Source organism: Schistocerca cancellata, chromosome 2 (genome assembly GCF_023864275.1).
Source record: "Schistocerca cancellata isolate TAMUIC-IGC-003103 chromosome 2, iqSchCanc2.1, whole genome shotgun sequence".
NCBI classification, from domain to species: Eukaryota; Metazoa; Arthropoda; class Insecta; order Orthoptera; family Acrididae; genus Schistocerca; species Schistocerca cancellata.
This window is the reverse complement of record NC_064627.1, coordinates 345082225-345088424: the sequence shown is the minus strand read 5'-3', so window position 1 is coordinate 345088424 and position 6200 is coordinate 345082225. Positions and strand designations below refer to the sequence as shown.

Below are 6200 nucleotides of genomic sequence, written 5' to 3'. Positions count from 1 at the left end.
AGTAATTTCCCGTAAACTCGGCTATTCGCCGGGACCCAATTAAAGTTTCGATGTGACGTAATTTGCAAGGGACTGAAACAAACGCTAATGAATCGCGTAATTAAATGACGGCGCTTGTGAAGTGCCCCGGAAAGGAAGCTGCGCGGAAAATTAGTTTCTCTGCGAGTAATAGCTGGAGGAGGGGTGCAGGGCCGGACGGAATCGGAGCCGCAGCGACCACCTGCAGCAGTCCTCGGGGCCGTGATTAAGCGGCCGTACCTGCAGCACGGAGTCCACTGGGTTGGCCATCGCGCATATGTTTGTTAGGAGACGATGTTATGGCACTCAATGGACCTGGATGATACAGTGTAAGTGATTAAAATTATAAGGGGCCGCCAAAAACTTCCCGTTTGACGGTCTTGCTGCGTTGTATGGACATAGTAACGCGATTACAGTATGCATATATCAGCACCGAGATGTAGGCAAGATTTGGCATTCGTGTCGTTCCGACGTGCGTGTGGTAAATACGGAAACGTGGTCAACGGTGGCATTATTAGCAATTGCGTCCAAACGCAAGCAGTGTGCTGTTACTCTTTTCTCTGCTGCGGAAGGACAACCACCGGTAGACAACCACCGGAGAACGTAGGAAGTGTATGGACAGCAAATCTGTCGAAAAGTATCGTCGTGGAATGGGGCGTCAAGTTCCGTGATGGTTTTCGACGGAAAACCCCAAAAATGGTTCAAATGGCTCTGAGCACTATGGGACTTGACGTCTGAGGTCATCAGTCCCCTAGACTTAGAACTACTTAAACCTAACTAACCTAAGGACATGACACACATCCATGCCCAAGGCAGGATTCGAACCTGCGACCGTAGCGGTCGCGCGGTTCCAGACTGAAGCGCCGAGAACCGCTCGGCCACACTGGCCGGCGGAAAACCCCATTCGAAATCGAAAGCCAGCCTCGTTACAAATGATGCCAACTGAAGTGGGAGGCACTCGAGCATCCGTCCTATAGTCTTCACCTCTCCCCATCCGATTATCACGCCTTCTGGCCCTTAAAAAAAGCCCTGAAGGGTCGACGGTTCCTGTCGGAAGAGGATGTGCATCAGGCAGACACGGATTTCTTGACGCAGATAAACACAATTTTTTTACAAAACGGGTATCTTCAACGTGGTGCGTCAGTGGGACGAGCGCCTCAGTGCTCATGACGATTTTGCCTGATTGGCATACCAATTCTGGACTGTTCGGCCTTCGAACGGAAGCTTTTTTGATGCCCCTACGCAACACCAGGGAAGTAGCATCGAAAATGTCAAACTGGCATGACTGTACATCCTGCTTGGATATTACAAAAACAATCATTCCAGATCGCAGTGGTATGGTAACCGCTTTCAGTCGTACATACACGTCTTAGCCGGCCGTTGTGGCCGAGCGGTTCTAGGCGCTTCAGTCTGGAACCGCACTACCGCTACGGTCGGAGGTTCGAATCCTGACTCTGGCATGGATCTGTGCGATATCCTTATGTTAGTTAGGTTCAAGTAGTTCTAAGTTATAGGGGACTGATGACCTCAGATGTTAAGACCCATAGTGCTCAGAAGCATTTGAACCATTTGAACACTGTCTTCAGACAAGTAAAGTCTCCGTTGGTGACACGTGCAGACGATGCGCGGGATCGTTTTAAGTTCAAGTAGCACCTGTCGTCAAATGAACAGTCGTCCCCTTGCGTAACCAGTGGAAAGGAAACGTTGCTGTTCTGATGATGGTCTATGAACGACTCATTGTTTTTGAAATCTTAAACATGGCTGTAAATTCAGCAACAGTAAACATGGAAAGAATGAAAAAAATCAGCTAACTCTTGACATAGGTTTCGAACATTTTAAAATTATCTTCTTCAGAAGGTGTTATGGGCCTTGTTACGTCAAACGCCGATCATGTGCACTGAATAAAATCAAACGACTCTTGTCGTATGAGCCATTCATCTTAAGAATAACTACTCCTGGCATTTAATCTTCACATCTGAAATACTGTGCTACTTCAGTCTCATGGTATGAGTTGCGATTCTTTTGTTTTTAAGATTAATGTCTTATATGACAAGAGCCGTTTGGCTTTATTCAATACCTTTGATCGACGTGTGATGTAGCAAGATCCGTAACACTTTCTGAAGAAGATAATTTTAAAATGTTCGAAACCTATGTCAAGAGTTCCAATAAACCTTTATTTGCAACTGGTTGGCTGATTTTTTTCAATCTCTCCATGTTTACTGTCATGTGGTTGCTGAATTTACAGCTAGGTTGAAAGCTAGGTCGAGAATTTCAATAAATCTTTATTTGCGACTGGTTGTCTGATATCGCTGTCGTTCTTATTATGAGTGCAATAATTAAGAGCTTATTTATGTAGATGGTGAGTATTTCAGCGCAACAGCACAATGCAGGCCATCTAGTTTCTGTATACAACGAAAGATAACAGAAGGGATTTCTCATTCAGCATTCAGAAATTGCATTTGAGTGTAGCTTTTCTTTTTTTCTTTTTGTTTGTGAGCACACCGTGTTACGCTTCGTCTAAAAAGCAGACACGTCAAGCAGCACACTGCAGAGTCCGACAGCGGCGGATCGTGGCTACGAAGACCGCGGTTTATCGTTCCACGATGCTGCTGCTTGCATCGGTCAGCATCCCACGGCTACCCTGCAAATGCAGAATCGACGAGTTCAGAAGGGCCATGATGCCATCAAGGATCTCAATCATCCCAACGGCCTGAGATGACTTATACAGGATATAAATGGCATACGTGCAGATATTTTTATATGGGGTACGTAATTTGAACACCCATCAGTATGTCGGTTTTTTCTCTTAGTCGAGCAATCCACCCACAAACACGTCACAAATCGTGTGCCCTAATGCTTTCGCATGGCTGTAACTGCACCACTATGCAAACTGCTCGTTTGAGGCGATGTAAAGAGGCACGCTATGGCACAATGTATGTCTGAAAAAGGATTATTTGGAGTGACGAATTACGCTGTACCCTGTGGCAATCCGTTGGAGATGTTTAGGTTAAGCGAATGCCTGAATTATATTACCTGAAGTCATGTGTAGTGTCAATAGTGTAGTAAGGAGGAGGAGGGGGTTACAGTGTGGGAGTGTTTCTCTGTGCTAGGATATAGTGTGGTGTCACCGCCAGACACCACACTTGCTAGGTGGTAGCTTTAAATCGGCCGCGGTCCATTAGTACATGTCGGACCCGCGTGTCGCCACTGTCAGTCATTGCAGACCGAGCGCCACCACACGGCAGGTCTAGAGAGACGTACGAGCACTCGCCCCAGTTGTACTACGACTTTGCTAGCGACTACACTGACGAAGCCTTTCTCTCATTTGCCGAGAGATAGTTAGAATAGCCTTCAGCTAAGTCCATGGCTATGACCTAGCAAGGCGCCATTAGCCTTTCAGTGCTTGTATTTAAAGACTCTCAATTGTATCATCAAGAGCGATGTACCACAATGATGGAATAAAGTTAAGTATTCGAGGAGCTACGTACTTTTATTTATAGCATTCATAAAGTATCCTGTTTCAGACCTCACGCCAGCCGGCGTGTGTGTACGCGTGCATTTCGGTTACCCGTCACTGTGGACTGGCTGTCGTGTCAGTCCACAACATATAGGACCCTAATTTCGCTTAAGAAAACGCTAAATACAGAATGGTGATAACATTTTAGGTTACAGACATCGCATTTGTTTACAAAGTATGAGACATTATATGCGATGTATTACGACAGAGAAAGGAGCCTGTGACCACTGGAGACAGTGCCACAAATTACCCCGAAGTCGAACCACAACACACAGACATGCTGTGATGTTGTACTAGCACACGTAAACCCGCTTGATGATGGAGATTTAAGCCTTCGAAACGCATCTTGTATATAAATAAACAGAGACTGGCAACATGAAGTTGCGTTTCATTTGATGTGAACATACAGGGTGAAGCGAAATTCACGCACTCGAGCTTCGCAGAGCGACTCCTCACATGCCAGCGATAAAAAAAATGTGTGTCACAAAATTTCGTCCGGCGAGTACATCCAGCTGGAAAAGGATGTTAAAGAGAGGCAATCTGGCAACACTGTAACCACAAGTATGCTTACTACCTCTGTCAGCACACAATGGTCGTGCTGTACAGCTAGTGTATACTCGCTTCGGCTGTACATATACTAAAATTGGAACGATACAGAGAGGCCCCTGCGCAAGGATGACACACAAAATCGTGAAGCGTTCTATATTTTGTCGGCAGCTCAGCGTGTTCGGTCAGAGGGTTAGCTACTCACTGTAACAAAAAAACTGAGTGAACGGATCAACGAGGAACCTGAACGGGTGTCATCTGACGTCCGCCCCGAACAAATTCAACGAACAATACAGAACAAAATGAGATCAACTAAAAAAAAAAAAAGAGTGCAGTAGCTAGAGTTTTGGATTAGCATGCAGGAGATCGTTGGTTCCATCCTGGGTTGAGACGTATGTTTCTTTATTTGGTAAATGTAGTCCAGGTGGTACGGTATCGGGATCTTAATCGTCAACAGCGATTGCAGCGGGTCCTCTAGAAAGCACTTGCACTTACATACTACAATCGTAGGAATGGAAGATCGGTCAGCTTTGAAAGAAGCCCTTTCCACGTGGCGGCCGGGGTGGCCGAGCGGTTCTGGACACTTCAGTCGGAACCGCGTGACTCCGACGGTCGCAGGTTCGAATCCTGCCTCGGGCATGGATATGTGTGATGTCCTTAAGTTAGTTAGGTTTAAGTAGTTCTAAGTTCTGGGGGACTGATGACCTCAGAAGTTATGTCCCATAGTGCTCAGAGCCATTTGAACCATTTGAGACTTTCCACGTCGTGCGCGTGAATTTATTCGCACCACTTCCATCCACTAGACGCGAAACCTGTTTTCTTTGTACCCTCCTCCAATGTTTCCATAGATTAGTACCAACTATTATTCTTGCTTCGTTCAGGTCCATTACATTTCGTTAGGGCTTTAAGTTACCAGTAGGGCTGGCAATGTGCTTTGTAAATAATGTCCAAACTCGGGTACTATTTGTATGTGTTACACCATAGTCCCATTAACTATGCTTCTCAACATTGAGTCTGGTAATCGCATGCTGTTTAGTACATATCTCAATGCATTATTATTATTCTAGCGATGGGATTGTGGAAACATCACGTCAGTAACAATTAGGGAAACAGTGTAATTCGAACATGTAACAGTTAGCGGTGTCGGGATGAACCATGCAGAACAATATGTCAGAGCGGTAATGCGTGTTACGTAGAACAGCGCTCCGGACTGACGGCGTGTTTATGCTGTATGCGTTCTCCACCAGACAGGGAGTAGTTGTGAGCGGAGTAACGCGCCCATGACAGTCTCCAATGTACATGCGCGCTCATATCTAACTTTCTCATTGGAAAATCTCCACACTCTGGAATGAATGAGCGACAGTATTTGGACAGAACATTTCCACGAAAATGGCTAGGATGTGGGGGTCCAGTTGTATGCCCACCGCATTCACCTGACCTAAATCCCCTGGATTTCTTCTGTGGGGACACTTGAAGCAGCATGTGTACTCTACTCTGCCGACGAACGTGGAAGAGTTGGTAGCTCGTGTTCATGTTGATCTTGTTACTGCGGACGCAGCTTTGCTGCGAAAGGTCCACAGGTGTATGATTCGGCGAGTTGCGCAGTGTTTGGACGTGCAGGGAGATCGCTTTGAGCTTCTGTTGTTTTGAAGACAAAGTATTCTGTTGTGAAGGCGATGCAGACATTAATATGGACATTATTATTGTCACTGGTTGCTAATGTTCGACATCAGAGAGCTCATGATGCGTGCAGTACAAATGACCAGTAGATGTTATGTTACTGTATTGTGCTATTATCTTTAGCTTCTCAAAATTGATATTATTTTTGTAGTTATTCTGTACTATGACAGCATGTCTTTCAACTTCTATTTCGTATTTGTCTAACCACGTATTTCCTGTGTTCAGCGTTACAAAATGTCGTAAATTTAGGATATACGTGAACTAAATTATTCAAATGGCTCTGAGCACTATGGGACTTAACATCTGAGGTCATCAGTCCCCTAGCCAACCTAGGGACATCACACACGTCCATGCCCAAGACAGGATTCGAACCTGCGACCATAGCCGTCGCGCGGTTCCAGACTGAAGCGCCTAGAACCGCTCAGCCATGCGTGACCTA

General features: G+C 45.7%; 1 pseudogene; it reads left to right on the top strand.

Annotated features, from left to right (window-relative positions):
• Positions 1-4146: 4146 nt before the first annotated feature.
• On the top strand, positions 4147-4245 carry LOC126163348 (U6 spliceosomal RNA; annotated as a pseudogene).
• The last annotated feature ends 1955 nt before the right edge of the window (positions 4246-6200 follow it).